This window comes from Stigmatopora nigra, chromosome 10 (genome assembly GCF_051989575.1).
Source record: "Stigmatopora nigra isolate UIUO_SnigA chromosome 10, RoL_Snig_1.1, whole genome shotgun sequence".
In the NCBI taxonomy this organism is placed as follows: Eukaryota; Metazoa; Chordata; class Actinopteri; order Syngnathiformes; family Syngnathidae; genus Stigmatopora; species Stigmatopora nigra.
The window spans coordinates 8000765-8019979 of record NC_135517.1 but is presented as its reverse complement, the minus strand read 5'-3'; the positions used below and the strand labels follow the sequence as shown (position 1 = coordinate 8019979).

Genomic DNA, 19215 nt, shown 5'->3' with positions numbered 1-19215 from the left:
TTTGGGATTTGGTTTGTGAGCTCACCCGTAGAAGCAGTTTGCATGCTTGTGGATAAGTCGATGTGTTCCTCTTCTATTTTTGTGCCGGTCGGTGAGTCCCATCTCCTACGTTGCCTGGAGTCGCCGCCGGTCTCAGAGGTGCCAGCCTGATGAATATTTTGTGAGTGCCAGGCAGCGCGAGAGTTTTCTCCCCAACCCCTTGCCCCCCTCTAAGATTGATCCCTCATCCCCTCCCATTTCTTTCTCTCCAAAGCCCTATGTGCCTCTGCCTTTATCAGAGTGTGAATAGGTGAAAGTCTCTGGCTCCCACAGATGGCTTGGTCGTCAGATGAGAAACTGTGACCAAAGTTGCTCTGCAAAAGATTAAAAAAAAAAGCCCTTCCCCAAAGAAAAAAAACCCTTTGGCAACATTTTAGAGCAGTTAGGGTGAAGAATAAAAAAAGCCAGGAGCAACAAAAAAAAAAAGCCACGAGGGACGCCGGAAGAAGAAAAAAAATCTGGCGAAATTGAATTGTAAATTGAGGGAAGCTCACTCCTCCTTCTTTCCCTCCCTCTTGTATTTATCCCGTATGAGACCACGCCTCTCTCTTTTCACTTGTCAGTGCGTCTATAACTGTGAGCTATCCGCACCGGGGCTGGAGGGGGGTGCGACCAGATCCTCACTCTGCCAGAGCGGGCGACTGGATCCGGACACACCGGAAAGGACTAGATGCTAAGGACTCGCCGGAGCAGGTGTGTTATGTTGTTTTGTGTGCATGTGCGATGCAGTACAAAGAGGAATGTGGGTAAGAGAGATTTAGGTGGTCGCTTGATCCTCTGCGGGACTTGTCTGGTCTGTAGATGGAACAGTGCCGGAGCTTTTTGCCCTAGTTTACACTTGAATACTCTCATCTGTTCTCTAAGGCTCTGAGATTTGTACATGTTGCAAGACCGGACTCCGTTTGTTATGCTTTTGAGATGATGAAAGGTTTTTTTTTGGTGGAATGGAATTGAAAAGTTGATCATTTGAACACTGTTTGTGCTTTTAGAAAATGGAGAAACCAACTAGGGTTTGCTGCATTCGCATGCTGAATCCATCAGTTGTGCTACGTATCCGTTGGAGTAAAAAGTCAGTTCATCTGTTTCGGTGCTTTGGTGTTAATGAGTCAGGGGCGTGCTGTTTTAAAATAAGGTGCATTCATTGTGTCAACCTCACTTTAGTCATCTGAATATACAGTCTATGTTTAGAGAGACAACTTGAAACCTGAAAAAAATATGGATTTCTCTCACTTTGGGGACAAAAACTTCTTTTCCATCGTCTGTTGAAGCAACACGACAGCATCCGTCACCTCTCCCATCGAACCACGCTGCTGTTCGCAGCGAGCCAATGTTCTCGCTATCAATATTTTGTCCGTTTTTTTATGAGTCAATCGCTCGTGTCAACACTTACCGCTAAACCGTGGTGGTTACGATTGTAGAGCAGGCTGCGAGAAGCGACCTCCGGGTTGAAATATTCATGTCGGAGCTGGCTCAATGGTCCATGCTGTTAGCGGCGATATGGGTGGATGGATGAACAAATGCGAGGATGGAGGAAAGGAGGGATGGAATGAAATCAGGAAGCTCTGGGAGATACATGTTCTTAAAGCATTCATTATTTATCACAACGCACTCTGCCATGGAATCGCTAACCCCCACATCAACTGGCCTCTTTTCTCACTGAGATGCCCGTGGACTCAAGTAGTAGGATGCTTCAGAACGAAGTCTACCTGTCTACAGGTCCCCAAGGCAACACACACACACACACAGATGTGCAAGTCATTTCTACATTCTCACTACATTAACATGAAACAAGGACAAAATCACAGTCAGTTGTGTGCTTAAGTATTTGTATTTGTCAAAGACAAATTAAAACCCTTCACAATCTCAGAGCAGCGACCTTGAGACCTGTTGATGTCGTCGTCGGCTACCGTGCCTTGAATGCCTAAGTGACCATGTGGGATTTTGTAAGTCTCTTGACGTGCTGTTTTGTAAAGTGGCTGGAAAATGTGCAGAAGAGATGGCGATGCAGCCAAGCCACACACACACACATACACACACACACATGAATATGTATTGCATGCTAATGCGGCGGCTGTCGACGCAAGCTGTTGATGAGGGAGAGGACACGGTCCTCATGCCATGCCATTGATAAACGCTTTAAGGAGGCTCGTGTTCGCATCTCTTGCCACGGGGTGACAGACAGGTGGCGGATATCAGTGACAGACGCCGTCAAGGTGACACCACGGAATTGCCTCTGCGGCCATCACTTGTGACTAGAGAGACTGAACTTTGCCCATTTTACTGTTGCCAAAACCTAAAGGGAATGCTTGGCATATTCTGCTTTCCTCTTTTGTTAATAACTTCCTACATGAGCAGCGGGTTTAAGCTTTTATAGAGAACTCACTCATTAAATACTATGAAAACAACTCTTCAAGGCCCACCTTGACAGATTTTTACACACCAAATAAATGATAGAATCCTGTCAAAGAGATTCAGAAAAATAAAGGATTAAACACACAAGTCCATGACTTTTGAAATTGGATTTTTGCAAGGTTGCCATCAGCTTTCTTTGAAAAAAAAAATCAATTCACAAGAGTACAGAGGCCAGCAGAGGATTTTAATAGAAACATAGTATGTAGACAAGTTCTTATTGGTTTTATTATGAAATACGAAAGTTAAAGTAGAAAAGTGGGCCTCGGAGACCATGAGATTGTACCGTATAAGTGCAAACCAAAGGCTGAAGCACCATCACGAGCCCTTTGTGGCTCAGAAAAGTAGCGACATCTTGCCCATTTTGGGCTCATTTCATATAGGATCTACTGAAGGCTAAATCTCTTACATTTACGACCATTGACTCTACAAGCAATCTTGGCGATTTAGAATTTGTTACTTGGTCAAAGCTGTCTTGAGGAAACTATTTGAATTCAGGCAACAGACAGACTACTTAAAGGCAATTGACTAAGTTCGCCTCCTGGTCGGACGGAAAAAAATAGACGTTTTATTCACAGTGTTCATGGTGATAAAATTTCCTGCACAACAGGTATGAACCATTTTCCTGGTAAAAGGCTTGAATTCATTCATTTTCTGAGCCGCTTATCCTTTCAATCTTCATATTTCGCAAATTCATTTCAATAAATAATTCTAAATTTACTATAAACCCTTTATAGACTTGTATTTCTACAGCCATTATAATAGTAAAAGTGCAACGACACTGACTCTCTCAAAATAGTACATTCTTTTGAAATAACACCTATTTTGATGTCGGTTAGGTTCTCATTCCTCTTTAGTATTGGCCCTCAAGTGAAGAATTCATCATAAATGCGAGCGTAACTCAAGCATTAACTTTCATATAACATGTCAGTCTCAGACTACAAAACAATGATGATTGCTTAAAGCTCATTTTTTTTTTGTTTTCCATAAAAGGTTCATTCTGTCTGATGTTTGGTCACAATATACACTCACGGAAAAAAATCACCAAGAAAGGCTATTTGTTTCTCTCAAACCATGATAGCTTGAGTGCCAGTCATATATTTGGGGAAACATTTAAAGTGTAGGAAGTGTTCCAGTGTGATCTATGGTTAACTGGCCATGCGCTGAAGTGGCATCAGTGCGTAAATCTCACCGCCATGGCTCTAATGATAGTCTGGCAAAGGGGTTCTTTTGATGACACTCATTTCTACCAAGGAAATTCTAAACTCTTTGTATGTGTGCATAGATTATTATTGCAGTGTGGGTGGGCCATTTGTTAGAATAATGAAATTCCAGTTAGTTCCCTAAATATATGTACGTATATATATATAAATTTATATGTGGCTAAGGTGCAGTGGTGCAGTTGCTATACTGGCTACTGCAGTGAGACCCCTGACAGCCATAGAAAAGAGCTTCTCTGCCCTTCCAGCCTCGTGAGACTCACCATCATTAAATAGCAAAGATGATACTAAAACCTTGTATTATCACATTTTATATTGGGGCCTGTTCCCATCAAATTTTAGTTCCCTGGGTCATCTGTGACCTTTATCTGCAGTTTTGTCACCGTTGTGAATAACTTATGATGGTTTTAACTTGCTGAGGGCAGTGAGTGGGAGATTGGAGCCCCCCTCATGGAGTGATCCTGTCGGATAAGGCAAATCTCATTTCCATAATCGTAATTACGGCCATAATTATTTTTTATCTGCTACAGCCATAGAGTGACGGTTGAGTCGAAGTCTTTTATGTTTTTTTTTAATCTTCTCTCATATAACGAGTGTGTGTCCTCCAGTGTTTGCAACTGGCTCCCCAGGTGCGTGTTCATGTCATGTGCAAAGTATTGAGTGAGGATGTGGGGGGATTTTACAAAATTGCGATGCTCTCAATTTTGAGTGGTTGGAAACATTACAGTCAGTTCTATAAGTAGCTAACATTTTGTGTGAGGAGTTTGCTTCATTTTGTTGTTGGTTGGTTTAACAATAATCCTACTATGTCTCGCATTGAGGGAATTCAAAATTGCCACTCGTTCCCCGCAGTCTCTCCTTTTGACTCTTTTTTTGAGCTAATGTCAACTGTCTTGGGGTGTGTGGGGGTTATATGTGCTTTCAAAGGTTGCCCAAGCTGACTCCTATAGAGAACATCAAATTCCTCTGTGTACATTTGAGTGTTTTTACCATACCATATTTTTAGCTGTGATAGTATGCCTGTAGAAAGGTATGAAAGTCCATACTAATAATGAAACAATACCATTGACTATAAGTAAAAAATAAATTCAAAATGTGGAATGAAGGCTGACAAAACCCTTATTTTTAAATAATCAAAAATGCCAAGGATATTAGTTAAAACACCTTAATACTATGTATTGTATACCAACCAAAAAAGTTAATGAATTTAATTAATTTCCTTGTCCAGAAATGCTATTTCTAAGATTTATTGGCATCCTTTTCATTTTTTTTAATTTATTTGTGATCCCATTATTCTTGTCATGTTATTTATGTTTTTAAACTTAGTGAATGGGAGCCATTATTGATGAGTTAACATATAGATTTTGTAAAAGATACCACACAGTATATAGCGTTGCTATTTTTGACTCACATTACAAACATACATTTACATATATTTACAACAGTACTTTTATGTAAATTTCTTCATTTAATTGCGACAGATGAAATGTAACCCTGTACCCTGGGGCTGTGATGTACTACAAATTGTGCCTTGTTAGTACAACCTGTCTGGAACATGATTGCATATCGTAACCTAATTCATACACATTTGCGGCTGAAAAGCATAGCTCTGTGCTATAGATTCTTCATGCTGGTCTGTGAAGTCCTAAGATAGTTACAAGTAGCTTTAAAGCAATCCTGGCAGACAGACTTGGCCATGCAAGCAGAATACTTTCCCCATAATGACCAGTAAAAAAAATTGCAATTGAATTGGCATTGGATTTCAATGATAATACCCATATAGATAAACGCAATAGATAATTTCATACCACAAAATAAATAAATCAGATTCCGATCTCTTTATTTTAGTCTTCTCTTACTTTCTACACTCCAGCTGCCTAGAGTTGCATTTCTAGATCGGTCACCCTGGCCGCGCCCCGTCTTGATCCTGGTCACAACTCCAGCAGGCACGATCTCCCACCAACCGCACCCCACCTTCATGCCTCAGGGTGCAGCAGCCATTGTGTTGCTGTAATAAGGTTTATGGAATTACAGATCTCTGAAATTGGATTTTCTCACTCCACCAAGGCAGTATGACTATAAGTTTAAAACTGTGTGCATCGGGGGTACATGTGACCCGCAACTGAACTGCTGTTCTCTGTGACTGAATCATCAAGGTGAGCGTAGGAGTGTATACGTGTTGAAAGACTTCATGTCAATTACTAAATCAAATTTGGGTCAGAACATGTATTTGTAGGAAGCCTCCACAGATACAAACAAAAACTTTGCTTACTTTCCTGGACAATTTTGACTTGACATTTGGGACAATCCTTTCCCATAGTTCATTTGTCCCATTGGGGTAGTAGAGGGTTGGTTGCCCCACGGGTTGGTTGTTACGCTTGCTATAACTTACCACCAGTAGGTGTTGTGAAATATCAGTATTTAAATGTTTTGAATGATTTCAATATTTCATTCTAAACTCTGTTTTTTTTGTGGAATACCTCTTTTAGTTATAGAGTGGAATGAGTGCACCTTTTCACAAAAAAACAACCTGAAAGTGGATAAATTCTGTTTTGTTGACGCTCAAGTTTTAACCTGTTCAAATTGCTTTAATCCTTTAAATCTGCTTGCCTGTGAAGAGACGTATTCAATGCCTCCTATAGGAATGTTCCTCTTGTCTTTTATGCACTTCGAGTGTGCTTTGCAATCCCCAGTACATTTTTACAAATAGCAGCTGCATTGTTCAAAGGGTATTGAGCATTCAGTCGGCAGATAGAGTAGTAAGCAGAAGTTGGGAAAAGGGGTAAGACAGGCAGCCTAGCAAGAGTAACATTCGGGTGTTGGCAGGGACTTGGAATTCATTAGGAGTATTCTATAGTGGCGGCTTAGTGAACTCTTAATTGGAAAAGAGAGCGCATTCGGGATGGGGGATCGATAGGGGCAGTCTTGGGGTGGGTTCCAGCCCACTGAAATCAATCAGCCTCCTACCAGATGAGGAGAAGGTAGGCAATCAAAATAGAAGACCATCGAGGCTTCGTTGCTTTTGTCCTCTCAGCCAAAATTCATCCATGTCAACACCAAACAGATGTGAGAGGTCTTTTTTGGCCTATCCCTGTCAGATAGGGTGAAAAAGGGAGAAGCTTTTCTCTCTTATTGAATATATTTGATCTCATTTGAAGAACCATCCTTATCAAAGCACCAAAGCAAACACTATCATTTATTTATTTCAAATTATGTTAAGTATTCATCCTGGTTGTTAAGCACTTTAAGTATGACCAGACCATACAGAAAAAAAACAATGCGAATGATATAAAAATATATACCGCTTCACAAACCCTATCTCTTCTCTCTTTCTTATACCTGGAAGCAGTTACAATTCCTCATTTATTTACTGAGGATAAAAAAATGGTTGCTCCTGAAAAGAAAACATGATTGATTATCACATCGTACCTTACATTAGGAGAAATATTAAATGAACCCCTTGTGTATTTTTACACCACAGTTGTTAAAAATAGTCACTTTCTCCTCATTTTCTTCTCCCGGGAAATAGCCCTCGCTCTTTCCTTTTGACTTTGTGATGTATCACGCTCTTATTCAGATCAAGGGCCTGGTGTTGCATTTTTTGCCTCCTCAGTTGTCATGCTTGTCACACAATAGACTTGGCCGCACCCAGTTTCCATCCAATCCTTACTTCTATCCCCACTTTCATCTTATTCATATGGAATATATCACGCACTCATTGTTTTTTCATGTTTTGTGCAAGGTATGTTTTTTTTTCTGTAATTTCATTCATAGACGTCAAAACCATGACCATATCGGCCGCATTGTCTTTTGTTATGGCATTTCGGTTTTGTCATCTTCCTGTTTCGTGCATATCTAATTTGTGCACATATATTCCGAACACTCGATTCAGTCATCATTTTTCAGCAACAAATGCGGCATATATGTGAGAAAATATGGTAAATGTTGTCTTCAGTGCTGGCCAATTATATCCTGATTCTTGGTACGGTTGTGTGAACTTGCCCAAGAAATGTGACCCCCAAACAAAGCAAGCCTTGACAAAAGGTCTTCTTGGATTGGACGGCTCCACCACATGGACAGACAGACAGATTGACAGGCACAGGTGTCCAGTCAACTCTCTTTGATGCCCATGAGTGGTTTGGCAGAAGTTCCCGGAAAAGAGCAGCTGGGAACAGAGATTTACTTTGGCAGCAATCTACATTATTTGTGTGCCCACAAGCTTATTCAAAACCTTATACCAGGACACGGAGGGGCTTTCGGCGCAAATAACCATTGATGGGGTTAGACGTTAAATCCATTTAGAATGAGAATGAAATCAAAGTGGATTTGATGTTGATGGCCTTTGATGGGGTTTTTTGATGAATACTACACTTCAATAACTTATTGCAGACTTACTGCCATATGAAAAATATCAATGATGTCATAGATTTCAACTCCACTCTCATCAGTCTAGTATAGTCAAAAATATTATTCTTTTGAACTGTTCTTTCTTTTTTACAAGAATATGGTATAATGGTATAATAGAATATGATATATATGATATATGGCAATCCAAATCTATCATTACATGAAGTTTTATAGATTTGCTCTTCTTCATAATAAATTGTATATTAAAAACCTAATCATGAAATCGCAAATTCAATTTTTTCCCCCTTTTGCTGTGTTTATAGAAAAATGAACAAAAAGAAACCAGAATGGTTTTGTGGATGAAATATAAAACTAAATGTACACATATTGGCATACTTAAAATACATATCAAACAGAAACATTAAGCCATGAATACACATTTTATGTGGCAACTACTCAACTTCTCTGTACTTGTGTGTTTGCTTCACAGAGAGTGCCTTCAAAAGCAGAGAACGACAACATTGGGCTTCATTTGTTTTAAAGACAGGTAAGAATAATTCTATCTATAATACAACTAAGTAGAATCAGCATTTCTATGGGTTTATCTTCCAACAACAATTTTCGGATTGCAGTAACAATAGTTGTATAGTAAGGATCTTTGGCTGTTTAAAACACTCTTATACAAAACCCTTTTCACTTCTAATTCGGTCAATGGAATGAAAATGGGTCTGCGCATACAATTATAATTATGATGGTGCAAAACAATTGAACAAGCCACTAAACCGCTATATTACCCGTCTTCAATTCAAGTAGCAAACATTTAATAGGCTGAGGCATAAGATCATTCTGGTTGCATTTGGTGGAGCTGCAGCTCTGTTTTAATATTTGTTTGGTTGTTACATCAACTGATTTTCATCTTTTAATCCACTCGTGTTTATTTTGTATGACGTTTGTTAGTGCATACCATCATGTGCATCACTGAAGTGTAATTGCGGTAACCGGATCTGTAGGAAGTGCAATCTGTCACTGGTTTATTATTGATTAGCCTCAAGAAATCTCTCCACGTGTTCTTATCCGGAAAAATGTCAGGTAATGTTTGGTGATGCTCAGTTTACTTGTATTGGATATTGTCATAGTTGTATTATATCTTCTCTTTTTTGTTTATGTTAATATTTGGTTGGAATACTGAAAAACTCCGATTATTGTTCTTGCTTTGGTTGATTTGTCGCACGTCGGAAAAGAAAAAATAAGACAGCCAACTTTTGTAAACCCAGTTTTTTTTCTGTGAATTTGTCACATCCAGAAAGAATCTTGGCATCTTTGTGCCTTTTGATTACTCGCCATAATTTAGCTGTCTGACGGTAATTTAGCACAAAGAAGAGAGCGTGCTTATTGCCGACTCTTTTGTATGATTCTGGATGGTGTAGTCCTGAAGTGGTCGCACGTTTCTCCCATCTTTGGTTGTCAAGGCTGTATGGTAATTAGAAAGAGATGAAGACAGAGTGAAATGAAGTGTCTAGAAGAAAGAGATAGGCAGAGAGGGAAAAAAGGTTGCACATTATTGAGCAAGCCAAGAAGGGTCAGGATTATTAAACCGATAGCTGGAAAAATAGACTTCACCCTTCACAGTTTGAAGCTGTAAACGTACTTTCATCTCTAAACAAGCGAGACTGTAGGGAATGTTTAACTCTGGAAATTAATGTTGCAACTAGAAGCCTGATCCACTTGCTTTTGCAAAAACATTTAAATTTCGAATGCGATCCACACTAAACCCTCTGGCAGTCATTGGCAGTTATATTGGAAAAAAACATTCTCAAACTGCCCCATAATCTGAAAGAAGTGACTCAAAATCAACAGGAAAAGAACCAATGCCCCGATATCCAAGAAAATTCACTGAATAATAGTCATTTCCTTCACTGTTATGATCAGATGTCCATGCAGAAAGTAATAGGAACAATTACAGTTGAAAGCTGCTCTTTTTTCTGTGTTATTTGGAAATTAAAATAAGACATCTGACTAATCCCTTGTAGGCTACGAATTTACATTTTTCTCTTTGTCTCACTGCCACTATTAAAAGTCGACAGGTGAATGATATGCCTTTAGTAAGCTATTCTGTTTGAGGTCTTGAATACCCCAGTATGAGGACACAATCCCTCTTTTCTCTTTCTTTCTGGTTCTCCTTCAGTCTCTTGCAGACAAAAAAAAATCCAATCTATGAAATGTTCGAGTGGTGCAGTTTATCTGGCATATGTAGACATGACATAACACAACATCAACTTTTCCCCTGCCGTTATATTTTTGCACCATTCCCCTCAGCTTGTTCACGACAGTGTGATCTGACGAGCTTTCACATCTGTTGTGGACAAAAGGATCTCTCTCAGCTCGTTTTTCGGGGCTCTTGAATGCGACACACGTCTTTGGGCACCGTACGATCCTTCGCTGACCCTCATTTTCTACATCAGCAAGGCTGGAAGTGCCAGCTTGCTTCCATGCTCCACTGATTAGAAGTCAAATATTAAAGTGCTGTGTTGTGAGCTTGGGCTAATTGATTCCTTCCGCATGGTGCACACATAATGGCCTGACAGCAGGCGATACCAGGCTTTGTCAACATTGGGCATTCGGCCCAAGACAGCACCCCACTGAAGACCCCCCTGCGAGTAGGACGACCTGTGGCCCCACAGGCAGAGAGAGGCTTCTTGGCAAGCTCTTAAGGCCCAACGCAGAAGCAGCTCATTGTTTGTGTCATCAGTCGCCTCGTTAATGCCAAGGAAGTCTTTTAGCAATAGAAAGCGTGTGCTCACCATGCTAAATTGTTTTACTTTTGAGCAACTTTCAGAAAGCCATTTCTATAATGTTCTCGAAATCGCGTTCTCTGTCAACACTCCATTCATCCATGAGTTAATTACAATGAAATTAAAACACTTAAAAAACAACAACAACTAGACCGTGTAATGGGGGGCACGTCTAACTATAGTACATTTCTTTTTTATTGGTTTATTTTCATTAAAATTGTAATCATTTAATTATAAAAAAAGGGAGATATATACTAAAGGTGAATAAAAATGTGACCTACATGATTACATATAGATTACGTATAGATTATATTAGAACTTTACTTCATCCTGTATTCTGGAAATTCCTTGGTTGCAGTAATAAGACAGACACAAGACACATAAGACATTGTAGACCTAGGTAAAAATCTGTATATGTGGACACAATAGCTCGTGTACCCTGTGCTCTTTGTGAGGGCCAGTATTTAAAAAAAAAAAAGCAAACATTTTTAAATAAATAGTCAAAATAACTACTTTAATCCCTTTTAATAGCACTTATTTAGCAATTAACAAAACACGATTACCACCATGGTCGCGCATGTTAAAAATGTTGGCAATGTATCCCAATCGCTTGTCTGTTTCACCCGTGGATTTACTGGCCATTTTATGTTCCTCTCCAATGGACTTAGCTCCTTATTTATTTTTAATGCCTCTGATGGAGGATAGAGTGCAACCAAAGAAGCCGTGTTATACAATGTTAATTGAGAACACGTTCATCCGTGATCCTTTTTTCATGAATCTGATTGACCTTGCTCACACTCAACTACAATAAATGGTCAAATGTACCTATCAATCTTCTAGTTGCTTGAAAAGCCTGCTAAATCTTTTGTTCGGGGGATGCTTAATGTTCCATAGGACCTGATGGTAGAATACTGTGATATAAGGTGTAGGGGGTTGATGTTCTAGAACATGTCGAGAGGTGTGCTAATGGCACTATTAAGGAAACAGAGTAGCGCTGACATTAATTACGACACAGGGGTGACAAACGCGATCGAGGCACTACTGCGTTCTGTGGGATGGAAAAAGACTGAGTGAACACACGCAGAATGTCTTAGGCTTGTACGTTTTGTAGTTTTGGGTTGTTTTTTTCCTCTTTGTGGAACTTGCCGTTGTGATTGTTCGTTACTTTTACTTGTTGTCGCTTCCCCTATGGGTCACCTTCCTGTTCTGAATGTGTCGTCTAGTATGTATTGATGTTCCCTTTGTTTGTTTATTTCTTGTTGCGTCCTTGTCAATGTCACGTCCTTGTTTGTTTGATTCTGTAGCTTTTGGTTTACTCACTTGTTTTATATAATTTTAGATCCCTTGCTTTTGTTTGCACTTTGTTTTTTTTTTCCAACGATTGGATCCATCCTTGTTTTTTCCACGCCTACACACCCGCATTGCATGGCAGAATGTGGATGGGAGAGAGCGAGTAAGCTGGTTGAATGTTTTTTTTTTTAATACTTGGATAAGGACAAAATCCCAACATGTACCACTTCCAGCCAGGAAAATCCACAGAATTTCATACTTGAGCGTTTCATTTCGCTGTGACCAATCAGCGGCACAGCTGTGGAACATGGGGTGGATTCGGTACTAAAGGCCACAAAAAAAGTAATCACAATGTCCTCTCCCTTGAGAAGCAAACGGAGGTTTCATTTCTACCTCGTCCTGCTACTTTGCTGCCTTGGATCCCTAGGGGGTTGCAGTCTGATTGGGTGGGTCATGATGGCAACCGCAGGAGGGGTGACAGTTGGCTTCTTCTTTGACAGCAGCCTAATAGAGGGCTAATACGAGTCCCAAAAATGTCTGGTGTTGTCTTGTTGTTTGTTAGCCTGTGCGGGGAATAGAAGGACACAAAGGTGAAGTAGAATAAGAGACTTACCAGCCTTCTTTCTCTTTCTGTCATTCCTCTCTTCTTTTATATACATCCTAATGCCTGTTGCTCTGTTACTCACAGTGTTTGCAACCAATTATAATTTTTATTTTACACGAATTTCCTCAGTAATGCTTCTGTCTTGATATAATACCTTAATAATTGTCAATGTCCAGTCACTGTTTTTCGAAACCTATTACTGTCATAAATAAAACTTCGGAATGAGAGTTAACTACTATTAATAATAAGTCCTAAAAACAAGCAGCAGTGGACTCATTCAAATCACATTCATGTATTTTATGGAAACAGAATTTATGTCCAATGGCATATATATGCAAAGAGGTTCACGTTTTTAAGAGGGCAGGCAATCCTTTCGAAACAACTGATAAGAAGCCTCTGCAGTAACGGAAGCACCAACTGATCAATCCAAGCTCTCATTAAAAGGGTGCTAAAGCCACTGCAACCCGATAGCACATCAATGCTGTAACACCACAGTCCTACAGGGATGTTTGGCAAGCTGATGGCAGCCTCACTGTCACTTCTCGGTGGGCAACCTGCCAAGGACCCCCTTTGTGAGCCACTTAGGCTTCCCCATGGTCCCCAAACACAGGTCAGGACAGACAGATGGGCCGTCTGGGCAGCTGTCTCATGGCGGAGTAGAGAAAGATGGCTACGGACCTGTGGCGAAGGCACCAATGTACTTTCCCAGCGTGAGACATGCTTTGTAATTTGACTGTAGAAACACACATAGGCTGAACTTTCATCTAAGGCATTTTTGTTAAATTTCAAGGCCCTTCACAAATTTGAAATACCTACCCACTGAGCTTTTTAGGTGATGCACACAGGGGGCACCTTCCCCTGGTTTTGATACGTCCCCCAAATTCCTGCTGGAAAATCCACATTGAAAGACTAATTTTTTTGTGCAGGGCACATGGTGAGAAATACAAGCAGTCTAGCATAAAAAGTCTCTGTAATTTGAGTTCTCACCTCTGTGCTCCAATCTTAACCTCTTGTGTGGTTCCAACAGGGGAGCGATAGAACAGTGTGTGCGTGTCTAAAACCCCATTAATCCCTTGACAAAAGGTCCCACAGAAAACTAGCTAGCGAGGATGGGGGGTAGAAAGGCGACTGGGTGGAGACCAAAAGTAAATGACGGGTTGCCTCCCTCAAACCAACTCCCACCGGTATGATTAACACAAGATGAGATCATGCTGATTGCACCCTCGGACTTTTACGAGCCCACAAAATGATAAAATACACAGACTAACCCTTTTGGCTTTGAAGTAGACAAAGCCATTGTATTTGTCAAATTAATGATTCTATAGTCTCCAGTGATCACTTCCACAGTTGTTGAGCTGTTAGTTCCTTGCAACATGGTGATTTGAGTTCCTCGGAATAATTCCAACGGGCGGCGAGCAGCGGAAATATGCTAGATGTAACCGTGGGTGAACCAAAAGCAGTCCCTGTTGTAGGTGGTCATTAGAATGTGATATTCATTCATTCATCTTCCATACCGCCCATCCTCGAAAGGGTTTCGTGGGTTACTGGAGCCTAACCCAGCTGTCTTTAGGTGAAAGGCAGACTACACCCTAGACTGGTCGCCAGTCAGTCATAGGGAACACAGACAAACGACCGTCCAGATCCCCAATCATACCGCCACCAGCAGAACTTGAGCCCGTGCGTGCCCGCACCAATGTCAGGCACTCGAGTGAGACACTACACCACGATACAACTTTAGAATGTGATAGTTAAATGGAAATCATGAGGTCTGATAATTTAATATGTTCCTAGTATTTAAATTAGCCCTGAGTGGTATTGCTTGTTATTTTGGTCAGGGAAATTTAATTTCAAGATTCCTCATTCCTTGGAATAAAAAAAGCCGGCAGTGCACCTTATTTTCGGCTTATTATTGGTTGAGCATTGTATGAAATTCCCATTAGTAAATCTCCATCTAGTTTATGTATATAACAAAACCCGGACTACTACTACTACTATATCTTCATCTCGGAGGTGTATAACACAAATCCTACTTCTACTATATCTTCATCTAGTTGGTGTAAAACACAAATCCTACTACTACTATATCTTCATCTAGTTGGTGCATAACACAACCCCCTACTACTACAACCACTACCCCCTCCAATACTACTACTGTGTTTTATAATGTGGTGCACCTTTGTATATAAAACACATTTTAATATAGGCCATTCTTGGAATGTGAGTCTTGTATTGCAGAAAGTATATTAAGATGCAGGCCCAAGCAAAGTATGAAAAATAGTGTACTGTTACTTTGGAAAATAGGGTAGTTTACAACAGTGCAATTTTAGATGTGTCCATTGGCGGTGGGTTCAGTGCAGTGGTCGGTGTTGAATAATTTGTAATTCACTTGACCAAGGTGTTATTCATTGCAGGGGGTCTTTGCCTGTTGTTAGTAGATGCCAATAAGAAACAGCCATCACTCAGTGGGCTGTCCTGTTCACCAGCCTGTTCACTTGTTTCAACTGCCAACCCCTGTTTACAAGGAACAGGCCACTGGGGCACTCTGTCAGAGGTACCACAAATGAGTCCTTATCGAAAACACAATGGGACAGGAAAGGCAGGGACGCGAGCAGACTGCAAACCAGACGGGTGTAGCATCAACACGTAGCAAGGAAACATTCCTAAGTGAAAACAGTCACGTATTTACAAAACGCCATTGACCGCAGCTCTTTTTCTTCCTTCTAAATCCACGGAGGAGATGGGTGACAAGGAGGGCGGGGGTTAACCCTAAGGAAAGGACAATTGTGGGTCTGTTGGTGTTTTCTCTTATACGTCTGTGTTCTCTCTGGGCTCTCGTGAAACCATCCACCGAGTTGCGAAGGTGGGGGTGGTGAATGCCGCGACCTTGATGAGGACCTTTCTTCGGGACCACCACGCTAGCATGCCACTTGGTTGCTGTTGGATACAGCAAAATAACAGAGACAAGTGTCATTGTCCTAAAATGGTGTCGTCAGATGTGAAATATGAATTCACATGGTTATATGGGCTGCTATTTAAGAATGTCTTCACTTTGGTTAAATGAGTGATTCTGCTCTCTCTGGGGAAGACACAAAAGGCAGTCGGCGGGTGTGCGATGGCCCAATACTCTGAATAATACTGATGTTTATATCCTGCACATTCACAGACAATTAGTCTGACTATTGTCCTTAGCTCCTGTCAGAGAAATATTTGATACACGACATGCTTTATTGTGGATGAGTGTGTGTTTGGTGAATATTTGTAGTCAGCAAAGCAGATGCAGTGAATCCGTTACAGCTTTTTGTTCTTCAGAGAACACAGCCTTGTACTATACACACCATTATAGTCACTTTTTTGTGCCACCACTTTCTGGGTTTCCCTTCTGATGTGTCTCATGCTCACTCTCATCCTCTCATCCTCACCTATTTTGCATTAAACTCCTCACCTCACATGACATCTCACAGAATCAAAACCATTGCAATAATATTAGACCTTGCATATTACAGTTTCCAATAGGCACTATTAGTATTTTCTGTATTTTCTATCCCCAAATATAGTCCTCGCTCTTAAATTGTTGCAAATATATTTGGACGGTTTAAATGGTTTTGGAATCAATACTTGTTTGTTTCATAGGCGTATTGTTATCTAAACAAATACATAATTTTGCATGTTATATTTGTTTTTCTTATGATAGTTGGTTGTCTTTTTTATTTGTTCTTAACTTTAAGCTTTTTTCAGCGCACTCATTTTGGTTGTTATTGGCGGTCTTAGAGGTCCAATTAATTTTGGCAATAAAAATGGATTGAATTACTAGCGCTTTCATTGCATCAGAAACATGAATATTCACAGCCAGTCCTCCCTGCTTCAATGAATTGTGTCACGGTCTGTGTTTTGTTTGGGGAATTTCGGCTTGATTCCTTGATGTGTCTTGTTTCTCACTTGTGTCCTTGTGATTAGCCATTCGTGTCACCTTTGTCTCCCACTCCTAGTGTGCCCACCAATCAGATGCCTCTCGTGTTACCCACCATTTTCTCATTGTCTCACGACCCCTGTCTGGAATTGCTTCGTTTCAGTTCAGCCTTTGTTAGGTCGTCATCCATGTTGTTCTTGTTTTCATGTGCTTTGTCCCACTGCGTTTTCCCCATTCTAGTCATTTTCTTGTCATCGCAGTTTTCATTTGTTATTTTGTCTTTTGACTAAAGTATTTTGTGGCGATAAACAAGTTTTAAAAAAAAAAGATATATATATTTTAAGTCTATAACATAAATGTTAAATATATATAATATCTAGTCTAATATAATCTTTTTTTAATCCATACTTTCACAACTTCCCCCATTTTTTTTCTTTTTATCCTGTGCATGTGTTCAAAACACAGTACAGCACAAAAGTGGTTAATGATAAAGATAATTATGTTAATAATAAAGACAATTATGTTGATAATAAAGATAATTATGTTAATAATGAAGACTGAAAGAATCCTGCAGTACATACCTGGGAAACAGTACTAAAACACACACACACACACACACACACACACACACACACACACACACACACATGGACACGCTGTAAAAAAATGAATATAGATATTTCAATCCAATTTTCAATATGCCTTCCATATCTCCCTATCAGGTCTATATTTAAATATAATGTCATGAGATAAAACATATTCCTTTTCAGTCAAGCTGGAACACTTATATTCATAAATCCCTTTTTTGCTGCAATCACCAAAACCTTTGGCACACTCGTAATATCCTGTGGTAACAGTTTCTTCTATTCGAGGTACGATTTAATAAAGTGTATCCTATCTGCAGGGATTTGCTGCTCCTCAATCAATTCTGAACGAGGTCGCCGGGTAGTGAGCAATAATCCTGACATTGCCATGATATCTAAGATCTTTTCATTCAGCCAGATTCTTATGAATTTTCAATAACTGTTTCATACGAATGTTTATTTTCTCCTTGCTCTAAGATATGTTTGCAAGGTCTTTTGGCTTTCAAAGTATCCCCAGTATATATATATATATATATAAAAGTTAGAGATTTTTACGTCGAGTCATCGGACTCCTTGCAGTATTAACGATGTGTTAATACTTAATTTGCTTCCCTTCTTAACTGAGTGCCCAGACAGCACATTCGAAGATTAGAAAAAGTATACACAGACAACAAGAAGGCAAAAAAGACGCTTTGCGGTAACTGGTAGCCCAGATCAAAGTACTGCGCAGTATTTAACAGCACTGAAACTTAGTTGACAAAATGCACAAGTCTTCTTTTTCACACTTTTTGAAGTTGAAACGCTGGTCTTTTCGTTTCTGGATGTTCTAATAGAGATGTGATACGCAGGTTTTGACAGCTGAAAAAGTACTGAGCTTATCAGAACCCAAAGGAAATCTAAATTAAATCTTCTCAACGAAGGAGAGCTCAGCCTTTGCATTTATCTCTTGTCATTCTCACTGATTTAAGTTACTCTTTAGTAGGTAAAGTTAAAGCACATAGCTTTGGAAAAAAGTAGGCCACGGCTGTTGAAGAATTTTTGAAAGAATTTCAATGTTATAAAGTAGTTCTAGTTTTGATTCTTCTTCACGACCTTTGGAGTAGATAAGTTATTTCTCGAAAACCCCATGCACTCAGAGTTTGCTGATGGCTTACTAAGTGTTGGAGAATGGAAAGTCTTTTTTCCCCCCCTGAGTGCTTTAATTGTTCACATCCATTAATCATGTTTGCATGAAAAGGCTCTTACTCTTTTCATAATCATGTATTTTCAATCAATTATGTGGTACCCATCCATGCATTAGCTTTAGACAGTTAGGAAGAGTTACCCATTGCACTGATAAAACACGTGACATTTACTGAATTCAACTCAAGTCTTATCTATTGAGCAGGTGGCCTTGTTTTTGATACTGATTAATGGAAACGGCTACCATTTTCACATTCCTAAAAAAATTGCCACGCCTCATCACTGGTAGGCTATTTATAGAACAATCCTGTGTGAGCCATTTATCTACTGCACATAAAATCAATAAAAACGGCACATTAACATTCATACCATTCTTCCTTTAAATGCACATGTATGGTACTACAAAGTTATAAATCAACAGACAATAATTCTTTCATTTATAACAAGTAATACCACGTAGTGGCAATTCATCGATCTGGATTATATAGCAAGCGGTGATGTAAAATGGAAACAAAATTGATCGAATTGCAAAGCAAATGTTATCTTTTAAAGACTTGTAATGTTCAGCACTCTCAATGGCAGTTGAGAGCAGAGCAGGATGGCCATTTTCTTATTTTTAGCCCTTTTAACCTTTACAGTATGTAAAAACTGAGAATGAAAGATGATAGCAAGGTATTGTTGAAACCTTTTTTTATTTTTTTTAAAGCATTCCTAACTTCTTTGAAAAATACAAATCCTTTCTTCCCAGTCCACAGTTCTGCACCGACACACACTTAACACGGAAACACAAAATGACAGAAGCTTGCTACACACAAATGTATGCCGTTGCTAAATTTACATC

The 19215-nt window shown here is 39.7% G+C and overlaps 1 protein-coding gene across 1 annotated transcript in view; it reads left to right on the top strand.

The window, feature by feature from the left end:
• The first annotated feature begins 583 nt into the window (after positions 1-583).
• The window catches only part of sulf2a (sulfatase 2a), a 36089-nt gene continuing 17457 nt past the window's right edge, over positions 584-19215 (top strand). The window contains exons 1-2 of the mRNA XM_077725722.1: positions 584-732; positions 8506-8562. The gene's annotated coding sequence lies outside the window, so the exon portion shown is untranslated. The remainder of the gene's footprint in view (positions 733-8505; positions 8563-19215) is intronic.